Source organism: Palaemon carinicauda, chromosome 14 (assembly GCF_036898095.1).
Source record: "Palaemon carinicauda isolate YSFRI2023 chromosome 14, ASM3689809v2, whole genome shotgun sequence".
NCBI classification, from domain to species: Eukaryota; Metazoa; Arthropoda; class Malacostraca; order Decapoda; family Palaemonidae; genus Palaemon; species Palaemon carinicauda.
In genome coordinates, this window is record NC_090738.1 from 113,237,906 (window position 1) to 113,250,405 (window position 12,500).

A 12,500-nucleotide genomic window follows, 5' to 3' on the forward strand; every position below is an offset into this window, starting at 1 on the left:
GTAATAGAGTAGGGATCCCCTGCTGTACAGGACCAGATAAGCAGTCCTTAAAGTAAGTAAAGTTAAAGTAAGTAAAGTAAAATAAGTAGTCATACTCTGATAAGAGGGCTACTCCGAGAGGTACACTCTGAAACAACAACTGCCGTGTAGTAGTTAGAAAAGGGGAAGGTGGTGGGAAGGGTTGAACTTGGGTATGTGCATGCCTATCTATCTATATATTTAACCGCCATATTTGACGGGTCGTGCCACACTGCTATTATAAATATAATACTATAACCAGTGGAAATAAGGATTTAAGTGCACAGAAGCAGCATTAAAATGCCATAAATCTTATTAAGGCATAAATTGGCAAATGGAGAATAATCGTTAGAATCGACCGCGGAGGTTTGATTTGTCAGTTAAGAGATCACATTTCCGTGTTTGCAGTGAAATTGGTAATGTCAGGGGACGGGGTCGTGATTTTGACATACGAGTGTTAGTTAAACGCTGCCTGTGAGGTCTTCATTGATTTAAACTCGCTTGCGGTGAATGAACTGGGGTAGGAGAGGGAAGGGAGACGTTCGCAGTATTTTGAATGGTTTTACGGTGCTCGTTTTTGTCTTTGGAATATATTATTCCTGTTGAATAATTTTTTTTTTTTAATATGTTATATTTGTAGAGTAGAATTTTTTTTTTTTTAACATATCATTCCTTTAGAATTAAAATGTATCTTATTTTATTTTGATTTGGAATATATGATTCCAGTAATATGAATATTTTTTTTTTCTAATATGTTGACTTTAGAATAGAAATTTAGTTTTTTTTTTCTTTGGAACATATCATTTCTTTAGAATGAAAATGTATCTTTTCTTTCTCTTTGAAATATATAATTCCTCTAATATAAAAATTTTGCTTATTTATTTCTTTGGAATATTTTGTTCCTGTAGAATACAATTTTAGATATGACTTTTTCTTTGCAATATATAATTCTTGTAGAATAGATATTTAGCTCATTTTGTTCTTTGGAATAAATCATTCTTGTAGAATACAAATTTAGCTATTATTTTTTCTTTGGAATGAATTATTCCTGTAGAATAGATATTTAGCTCATTTTATTCTTTGGAATAAATCATTCTTGTAGATTACAAATTTAGCTATTATTTTTTCTTTGGAATATATAATTCCTGTAGAATGAAAATTAGCGAATTTTTCTTAGGAATAAATTATTACTTTAGAATAGATATTTATCTCATTTTATTCTTTGGAATATATTATGCCTGTATTATAAGAATTTAAATAATTTTTAAATATATCATTTTTGTAGGTTAAAAATTTAATATGAATATATTCATGTGAAATAAAGATTAAGAATCATAGAATTTGTCGCTGTGTAGTGTTGTGGCATATGTTTATTATAATTATTATTTATATTCTAATTTTGTTGGTTATCCATCATTTATTAATTACTCTGCTGAATAATCCATTTCAGTCTAATCCAAAATAAGTTCTGGAGATTAAAATGTTAAATGATAAACTTAGATTTATTTTAATTTTACTTCTACGAATTTACATGATACATCTACATGATCCTTTTAGTCAAGGTCTATAGTTTATTATTCTATAGACTTTGCTTTTAGTTTTGTTTGTACACTATCACCATCACTAGCACTAAACACTTATTTCACCAGGTCTGGCCCATACCTCAATATTTTTGGTTCTCATTGTACCCTACCACTAATTGTAATCGAATTATGAAATTTGTTGTTATTTTATATAAGTCTTGACATGTTACAAGGTAAAGATGGTAACATTTCGTCTTAACCTTATATTCTATTCTAACCTATTACCTCTTGCATTAGAATGTTAAAGATTGTTGTTATTTTCACCAAGTCTTGAGATACATCAATGTAAAACCAGCAAAATTTAACTCAAAACTTTTATTTTATCCGGGCTTGAAGTCACCATGAGTATAGAAACATTCATTCCTAGTTAAAATGATAGCTATGAGAAGGACACTCCAAAATCAAATCCTCTAGTCTTGGGTAGTGCCAAAGCCTCTGCATCATGGTATTCCGCTGTCTTGAGTTAGAGTTCTCTTGCTTGAGGGTAAACTTAGACACACCATTCTCTCTGTTTCCTTATTTCTTTTCTTCACTGTGCTATTTTTTCTCGTTGTAGCCCTGGGCTTATATCATCCCTGCTCTTCCAACTTGGGCTTGGGTTGTAGGTTACCTACTACTACTACTACTACTACTACTACTACTACTACTACTACTACTACTACTACTACTAATAATAATAATAATAATAATTATAATAACATCAACAACATAACCTTTGTACCATGGTCTTCCCACTGTCTTGGGTTAGAGTTCTTTTGCTTGAGGGTATACTCGGACACACAATTAGACTTTCTCTTCCTCTATTTTTGTTAAAGTTTTTATAGTTTATATAGGACATATTTGATTTAATGTTACTGTTCTTGAAATACTTTATTTTTCCTTGTTTCCTTTCCTCACTGGGCTATTTTCCCTGTTGGGTCCCCTTGGCTTTAGCAATTCTCATCAACTCTCTCTCTCTCTCTCTCTCCTCTCTCTCTCTCTCTCTCTCTCTCATCCCAGGATAAGCATTTCTCGTCACCATTGCTGAAATGTTCCTTCATTTCCGTAAATGTCTCCCCATTATATGCTCATTCGTCCTCGTTTTGGGAGAGATCCCTCCTGCCGTTTGTCCGATAAGACTTAATTGCGTCAGAATTTCATTTAAAGAGGTTGGGTTTGAAGTGCAATTTATATGCACGCACTTTTCAACAATTAGCGGTTTCTTATTATAGATGCTATTTTCCCTGTTGGAGCCCCTGGGTTTATAGCATCCTGCTCTTCCAATTAGGGTTGTTATTTAGCAAGTAATAATGATAATAATAATAGCTGTGATTCCAGAGGATATTAAAACGAGACAATAGTACTTCTGTATTTATACTTTTGATGAAAAAAACTATAATAAATAAATTAAAAAGGAACAGAAGGATGTTAAAATAACTGTGCTATGTTAGTTTGTTGAAGATATGATAAACTGTGTATAAATATAAGTCTCTCCGTGTTGACTTCAATTTTTAGACGCCCACTAAAACACATACACACACACACACACACACACACACATATATATATATATATATATATATATATATATATATATATATATATAACATACACACATATATACTGTATATATGTGTTGCTACCTTATATATATATATATATATATATATATATATATATATATATATATATATATATATATACACGCACATATATATATATATATATATATATATATATATATATATATATATGTATATATATATATATACACAGTTTATATATGTGTGTGTATTTATATATACATTTATTATTATAATTATTATTATTATTATCAGCTAAGCTAGAACCCTAGTTGGAAAAGCAGGATGCTATAAGCCCAAGGGCTCCAACAGGGAAAATAGCCTACTGAGGAAAGAAAATAGATAAAATACAAGAGAAATTAAGAGCAATAACAACATTAAAATGAATCTTTCATATATAAATTATAAAAACTTATATATAATGTGTGTTTTTACCTTCTAAAATTAATCTCGTTATTAATGCATCCCATTCCTCTAGTTTGTACAAGAAGATTATCAGGGCGAAGCAATCGCCAGTAATATTCAGGGCAGTGTCCCAGCCTTAATGAGAAGCTTCTGTCTTCACGGTTATGCTTGTACACAGGGGGGGGGGGGGGGTTTACACCCCCTCATGAGTCTTTTTATAGTTTTATTTATGACATATTTGTTTTTGATGTTAATAGTTTATATATGACATGTCTGTTTTGACGTTGTTACTTATTTTAGAATGATTTATTAATTGTTCTCTTCATTTATTTATTTCCTTATTTCCTTTCCTCACTGGGCTATTTTTCCCTGTTGGAGCCCCTGGGCTTATAGCATCTTGCTTTTCCAACTAGGGTTGTAGCTTGGATAGTAATAATAATAATAATATTATCGTTTGCAATAGTTTGAATAATTTTTCAATGTTATTATTTTGTTCGTGTGTGTTTTATCTGTTCATTTATGGTTGTGTGTTTGAAGCCCCCCCTTGAAAAAGTTTTTTGATATGAATATTGTTTATATTAACTTATGTTTTAATGGTACATTATTATTACCTCCGCCAATGAAGTTGGAAGGAGGTTATGTTTTACCTCATGTTTGTGTGTGTGTTTGTTTGTGATTATTATTATTATTATTATTATTATTATTATTATTATTATTATTATTATTATTATTATTTAAGCAACAACTCTAAGTTAGAAAAGCAGGATGTTATGAGCCCAAGGGCTCCAACAGGGAAAAATAGCCCAATAACGAAAGGAAATAAAGGAAATAGGTAAACTACTTGAGAAGTAATGAAAAATTAACATGAAATATTTTAAAAAATCATTAACAGCGTTTAAATAGATCAGTCATATATAAACTACGAATAGAGACTTGTCAGCCTGTTTCAACATCAAAACATTTCCTACAACTCTGAACTTCTATAGTTCCAAAAATTCAAGTATTGTGACTTATGATGGCGAAGGCATGACTGTTAGAATGAACTGCATATTTTAGTATTACTTGCAAGACATCACTGTCTGCTATAGATTGATTCTTCGGAGTTTTCTTAATGGCTTAATTTTTTAACTTTTGTTCATATATGGCGTTGACCGTACGTTATGGAAATATAGATCAAATGAGCTTGGGAGATCTTCATTGTTACTTAATAACTGTTATTTAGCCATTAGAATCTCGCAACGGGCCTTACGAAATAGGTGTGAGCGGCAGTGGTTTATAATGGAGCTCAAGTTAACAACATATCGAGTGACCTAAACTCATCTGTGACACTCATACGCATAATTAAACTTGTTTATCGTCGACGGGAAAGAAAAAAAAAAAAAACCTTCCGTAGTGCTGGCAGCGTACCTCACACGGGGCACTGTAGGCTTCACTAAAGAGTCACTGCAGCTACTTATTAGCCTTCTTTTTAACTTCAGTTCATATTTCCTTCTTGCCTAGTTTCATACCTTATGAGATTTTCTTCGTGCAACTGCAGCGTTTGAAGACGTCATAGTGTTTTCCCCAATTACCACACCGACTGTGAATAACCTTCCAGTCCCGGCACTGTTTCACCGTGAACGGCCTTCCAGTCCCGGCACTGTTTTACTGTGAATGACCTTCCAGTCCCGGCATTGTTTCACAGTGAGTGACCTTCCAGTCCCGGCACTGTTTCACAGTGAATGACCTTCCAGTCCCGGCACTGTTTCATTTGGCCTAGATTCTTTCAAAGAAATAAACAAACATGAGAGCTCCTATAATGCCTTCAGAATTTTACCTGTCACTGATTGAGTTCCAGGTGACATTGCATGACGACCTGAGGTGTTATTACGGAACTTAACTTCTTTGCTGGCTTTTACGCAAACCTATTTTGGAATTGCCCAGATTAACGGTGGGGTCTCACGATACTGTAGCGTGTGATGTCAGTCTTTAACCTGGAGTCTCTCTCTCTCTCTCTCTCTCTCTCTCTCTCTCTCTCTCTCTCTCTCTCTCGGCATTGAACCATATTTCATAGATGTTTTTTAATTCAGCCATTAGATCATCATAACCTGTGTAATTATCTGCAATAGCGGCTACTCCTGATTGATTCTCTCTCTCTCTCTCTCTCTCTCTCTCTCTCTCTCTCTCTCTCTCTCTCTCTCTCTCTCTCTCGTCATTGAATCATATTTCATAGATGTTTTTTAATTCAGCCATTACATCATCATGACCTGTGTAATTGTCTGCAATACTCTCTCTCTCTCTCTCTCTCTCTCTCTCTCTCTTTCTCTCTCTCTCTCTCTCCTCTCTCTCTCTCTCTCTCTCTCTCTCTCTCTCTCTCTCTCTCTCATATATACATAATACATATACATCATCATCATCATCATATCCTCCTACGCCTATCGACGCAAAGAGCCTCGTATAGAGTACGCCAGTCATCTCTATCTTGAGCTTTTAAATCAATACTTCTCTAACCGTCCTTTCATACTTCACACTTCATAGTCCTCAGCCATGTAGGTCTAGGTCTTCCAACTCTTCTAGTGCCTTGTGGAGCCCAATTGAAAGTTTGGTGAACTAATCTTTCTCTCTTTAGGAGTACGAAGAGCATGACCAAACCATCTATATATATATATATATATATATATATATATATATATATATATATATATATATATATATACGGTATAATTATGCTGTATATTATTGATTGACACCAGACTGCAAAGCGTAAAAGCGTCCACGGTCATTAATCATATGCGGTAGTGTTTAGGATTTTGTATTAATTCAAATGCTCATTTGATCATTGAGTGTTTTTGTCCAATAGGAAACCGTCATTCAGTCTTTCCTACATTTATGTTTATGTTTTCTTATGGACTTTTCCTATTAAAAAGGGAGAGGGAGAGATAGGCAGAGATAATACAAGGAAGATAGGCAGAGATAATATAATTATACTTCATTCAGTCTTTCCTACATTTATGTATAATCATGAATAATACGTGAATTTTCTTATAGACTTTTCCCCTTTACAAATGGAGATAGAGAGATAGGCAGAGATAATACAAGGAAGATAGGCAGAGATAACATATATGTCTATTACTCCCTTTCTTGTTTTTCCCCATTTAATCTAGAAAATAACTCTGGTTTGCCAATCTCTTGGGTCTCTGTGTCATGAAAATGTATTTGGTCGGTATCCAAATGTTTGTAAACTCTGTAACCATTGCATTATTTAAAAGGAAACATTTCCCATCCCAGTGTAGATATTTTCCGAATATCTCGGTTGACTGGATTCGACTTTATGCAGGTCAGATTTGATCACAGTTTTCGGAAATGTGTTGCGGCAATATTCAGCAATATGTTGCGGCAATATTCAGAATGTGTTGCGACAATATTCAGAATAGTGTTGCGACAATATTCAGAATAGTGTTGTGGCAATATTCAGAAATGTGTTGTGATAATATTCAGAAATGTGTTGCGGCAATATTCAGCAATATTTTGAGACAATATTCAGAGTAGTGTTGCGATAATATTCAGAGTAGTGTTGCGACAATATTCAGAATAGTGTTACGGCAATATTCAGAATAGTGTTGCGACAATATTCAGAATAGTGTTAAGACAATATTCAGAATAGTGTTGCGGCAATATTCAGAATAGTGTTGCGACAGTTTTCAGAATAGTGTTGTGTCCAATATTCAGAATAGTGTTGCGACAATATTCAGGATAGGGTTGCGGCAATATTCAGAATAGTGTTGCGACAATATTCAGAATAGGCTTGCTACAATATTCAGAATAGTGTTGCGGTAGTATTCAAAAATGTATTACGGCAATATTTAGAATAGTGTTGCGACAATATTCAGAATAGTTTTGCAACAATATTCAGAATAGTGTTACGACCATATTCAGAATAGCGTTGCGGCAATAATCAGAAATGTGATGCGGCAATATTAAGCAATATGTTGCAGCAATATTCAGAATAGTGTTGCGACAATATTCAGAAATGTGTTGTGATAATATTTAGAAATGTGTTGCGGCAATATTTCTGTTAACCTCGAAATTATTGCGAAACATTTCATATTGTTAAATTGTTTAAAATTGTGGAATTTTTTATTTTCATTTTTGTGATGAAGTTTTTTTTTTTCTTTTTTTTCCCACACAATTTTTTTTTTTTAAATCCAGAATTTTGTTGGAACTGGAATTATATGGGAAAATCTGTTCGTTTGGGGAATTTTCAGAAATGTACCGAAACATTTTATTTTGTTAAAACTTACAGTGGTTTGTAATTGATTTTTTAAAAAAAATTTCATATCTAAATTCTAGACGTTATTAGAATTACATCCGAATAATTATTTAAACAGATTCATATTTAAATTCTAGACGATTTTAGAATCACATTCGAATAATTTTATCCACCGGAATTTTTTTATACTTTACTTCACATTTTTTGGGGCTTATTATTATGATTATATCACATGTCAAGCCAATATTATATATCTAATTCTGGTATATTTTGTTCGTTTCTGTCCGTCCAAAATAAGTATAATAATTGATATAACCGAGTCATACAGTGATACTTTGCTTTAGGCCTAGAAAGATTCGATTATATTTTGTAATAGGTCTAGATTAATTTTTCTTATGACTGTTTATTATTTGGCAGACTTTTATTCTATTTATACATTAGTGTACACGACACGTCAAAAATGACGGGTAAGTATTGAGATAGATATGCACACACACACGCACCCCCTCTTACCATCTTACCAGGGTATGACTACTCCTTTTACCCCCTACCCGAGGGATGGTGAGAGTTCAGCGTTTTATATGTATATATATATATATATATATATATATATATATATATATATATATATATATATATATATGTGTGTGTGTGTGTACTGTGTATATATATATATATATATATATATATATATATATATATATATATATATGTGTGTGTGTATGTGTGTACTGTGTATATACTGTGTGTATATATATATATATATATATATATATATATATATATATATATATATATATATTAGGCAGACAGTTGCTCTTTATTATACAGTGGAGATGATGCTTCCTGTTTTTTCACTTATGGAAATGATTTTTTTTTTTTTTTTTTTTTTTTTTTTAGAAAAAAAGGCATCAAATTATAACTATTTATCACATGTTGTATCAAACTCTAATGATTTTCGATCAATAATCATTTTGACACTTTATTAATTGAAAGAGATTTATTTTTCCAAACTTGAGACTTCATTCTTAAGTAGTTTTTAACCAAACGATTTTTTTCATAACCTTTAGAAAGTCCAAAAATACGGCAATTCTTTGGCAGACTTAATGAAAAATCCATTTAAACCTTATGTGGCATACCTGTCTGAGTTCCGCATCCGGACTCATATTGTGCTCTCTCTCTCTCTCTCTCTCTCTCTCTCTCTCTCTCTCTCTCTCTCTCTCTCACAGAATACTTTAAACCACTCCCTTTAAAGGAACCTTTTTGATCTGAGGAAACCGGTTGGGCATTTTTGCAGTTGGGGCTCATTCCCCCCCCACCCCCACCCCCACCCCCACCCCTACCTCACAAGGTTAAGAGTTGGCAAAGGGGAAGGGAGAGTACAGGGAGGGGAAATGAGAGGGGAGAGGAGTAGGGGAAAGAGGAAACCAAGAATATTCCGCGGGAAAAATGTCACCACCCATGTCGTGCATCCACTTTAAATGAGCATATTGGGGCGTGCAATCCCCCGCCTGTCCTCTATCCTCTTGAAATAGGGTTTTGGCTTTTGAGGAGGATAGACTCATCCCTCGTGTAGTTCCCGATTCGAGTGTTATCGTGGGTATACGACTTGTGTGTAATTGAAATTTTGTATTTTAATCACTTGATTTTTTTTTTTTTTTTTTTTTTTTTTTTTTTTTTTTGGTGGGGGGGGGGACTTTAACTTTAGTAAATCGTTCACTTCTGATTAAGGGGAATGACCAAGTCCCTATCTGATTAGTACTAGGTGAGTGACCGCCTTGAATAAGCAGATAATGATGGTACAGTAGACATTTCAGTATCTATTGGACTTGTAATCTCATCCCAGTATGTTATTATTATTATTATTATTATTATTATTATTATTATTATTATTATTGGCTAAGCTACAACCCTAGTTGGAAAAGCTAGATGCTGTATGCCCAAGGGCGCCAACAAGGAAAAATAGCCCAGTGAGGAAAGGAAATAAAAATTGATAAAAAATGTGAGAAATAATGAGCAATTAGAAAAAAGTATTTTAAAAACATTAACAACATTGAACAGAAACAGATTGATAAAGCATGGTTATTTAGAAGCATGCGTTAAATAATCCAGAAATTTTGAAATAAATACAGCTGGACGCACGATTTCCTGGTACACCCTTGTTAAGAAAAAGTCTCACCCAGCTAGACCCTAACTGCATGGCGAGTTCTTGTGTTTAACCTTGCCCACCACCTCTGCCATCTCTTCTTACACTAGCGGTTTGGTTACTCGCGGCGAAGTAAAGGTGTGACAAGGTGCACTTCTTCGGATCGAGGTGTGCCAGGAACTCGTGTGTTCAACTGTACATAGAAAAATATTATCATGAGAGGCAGACTCCGAAGCGAAGGATTTTAAAGTTAGTTAAATAAAAAATAAATTAAAAGATAGACTTTCTCTTTGATTATTATTATTATTATTATTATTATTATTATTATTATTATTATTATTATTACTTGCTAAGCTACAACCCTAGTTGTAAAAGCAGGATGCTATAAGCCCAGGGGCCCAACAGGGAAAATAGCCCAGTGTGGAAAGGAAACAAGGAAAAATAAAGTATTTCAAGAACAGCAACATCTGAATAAATATTTACTATATAAACTTTAAAAACAAGAGAAAGAGAAACCAGATAGAATGGTGTGCCTGAGTGTACCCTTAAGCAAGAGAACTCTAACCCAAGACAGTGGAAGACCATGGTACAGAGGCTATGGCACTACCCAAGACTAGAGAACAATGGTTTGATTTTGTAGTGTCCTTCTCCTAGAAGAGCTGCTTACCAATAGCTAAAGAGTCTCTTCTACCCTTACCAAGAGGAAAATAGCCACTGAACAATTACAGTGCAATAGTTAACCCCTTGGGTGAAGAAGAATTGTTCGGTAATCTCAGTGTTGTCAGGTGTATGAGGCCAGAGGAGAATCTGTAAAGAAAATGCCAGACTATTCGGTGTCTGTGTAGGCAAAGGGAAAATGAATCGTAACCAGAGAGAAGGACCCAATGTAGTACTGCCTGGCCAGTCAAAAGCACCCCTTAACTCTCTAGCAGTAGTATCTCAACGGGTGGCTGGTGCCCTGGCCAACCTACCACCTGTAAGGAAGCAGACAGGCATTAAAGTCGCCGCAAAATTTCACAAATTCACCGGGTAGAATTTTGAGGCTTCTTTTATGACCCTAAAAGGGTTTCGTCGTGACTCAACTTCTGTATTTACGGGATTGTTTACATACTCTCAAAACTCAACCATTAGCTGACATTCACCTGTTTACAGAATATCGTGTCAAAGCAGACCTCGCCGAAGAAAAATGTGGGAGGTCATGGAGAGAGAGAGAGAGAGAGAGAGAGAGAGAGAGAGAGAGAGAGAGAGAGAGAGAGAGAGATGCCCGCGTTTACAAAGTTTCACGTCGAAGCATTACCTTACTCGAGTCATTCTTGAGAGAGAGAGAGAGAGAGAGAGAGAGAGAGAGAGAGAGAGAGAGAGAGAGAGATGCCCGCGTTTACAAAGCTTCACATGAAAGTTGTACCTTACTCGAGTCATTTTTGTGAGGTTAAAGGATATATATATATATATATATATATATATATATATATATATATATATATATATATATATATGTATGTATACATATATATATATATATATATATATATATATATACATATATATATATATATATATATATATATATATATATATACACCCGCGTTTACAAAGTTTCACATCAAAGCGGAACGTTACACGAGTTATTCTTGTAAGGTTGAGAGAGAGAGAGAGAGAGAGAGAGAGAGAGAGAGAGAGAGAGAGAGAGAGAGAGAGAGAGAGATCACAGGTTTTTTGAAGTTGGGATCTTTCGTCGCTTTTTGTCAAACTTTGCTCATCTTCGCCCTAAACGAAGCCCGACGCGAATGACGGGCACCACTTTGAGGGTGGAAAGATCCTCTCAGGAGAAAGAAGCGACAGATGAGAGGCTTTGAAGGGAAGTGAAAAATATTTAATAGAAAATGAAGGGAAAAAAAGGTGATGACGTTTTTGAGTGAAGGAAGAAAAATGTTTAACGATTAATTTAATATGGCATGTCATCATGACTGTTTAAGTCTGATGTGATCTATTAGTTTTAATTAAGAAAGTTCGATACTCTCTCTCTCTCTCTCTCTCTCTCTCTCTCTCTCTCTCTCTCTCTCTCTCTCTCTGTGGCAATAGGAAATAAAAGTAACTGTGTTAGCCTTATCCCTATTCACTAATATTTAATTGACATTATTGATAAAGACAAATTTTATTCAGTATGGATGTTTTTATACAGTGATATGTATAGTAGGTAACCATGTAAGGGAGAGAGATTTGTTATGTAAAAATATTAAACATCGTGGGACCTCCTCTCTGTAGAATCTACTCCTTATGATGAAGATCAAGTGTCTGGACTATATATATATATATATATATATATATATATATATATATATATATATATATATATATATATATGTATGTATGTATATATATGTATATATGTATATATGTATATATATATATATATATATATATGCATATATATATGTATATATGTATATATATATATATTTATATATATGTATATATATATATATATATATATATATATATATTATATATATATATATATATATATATATATATTA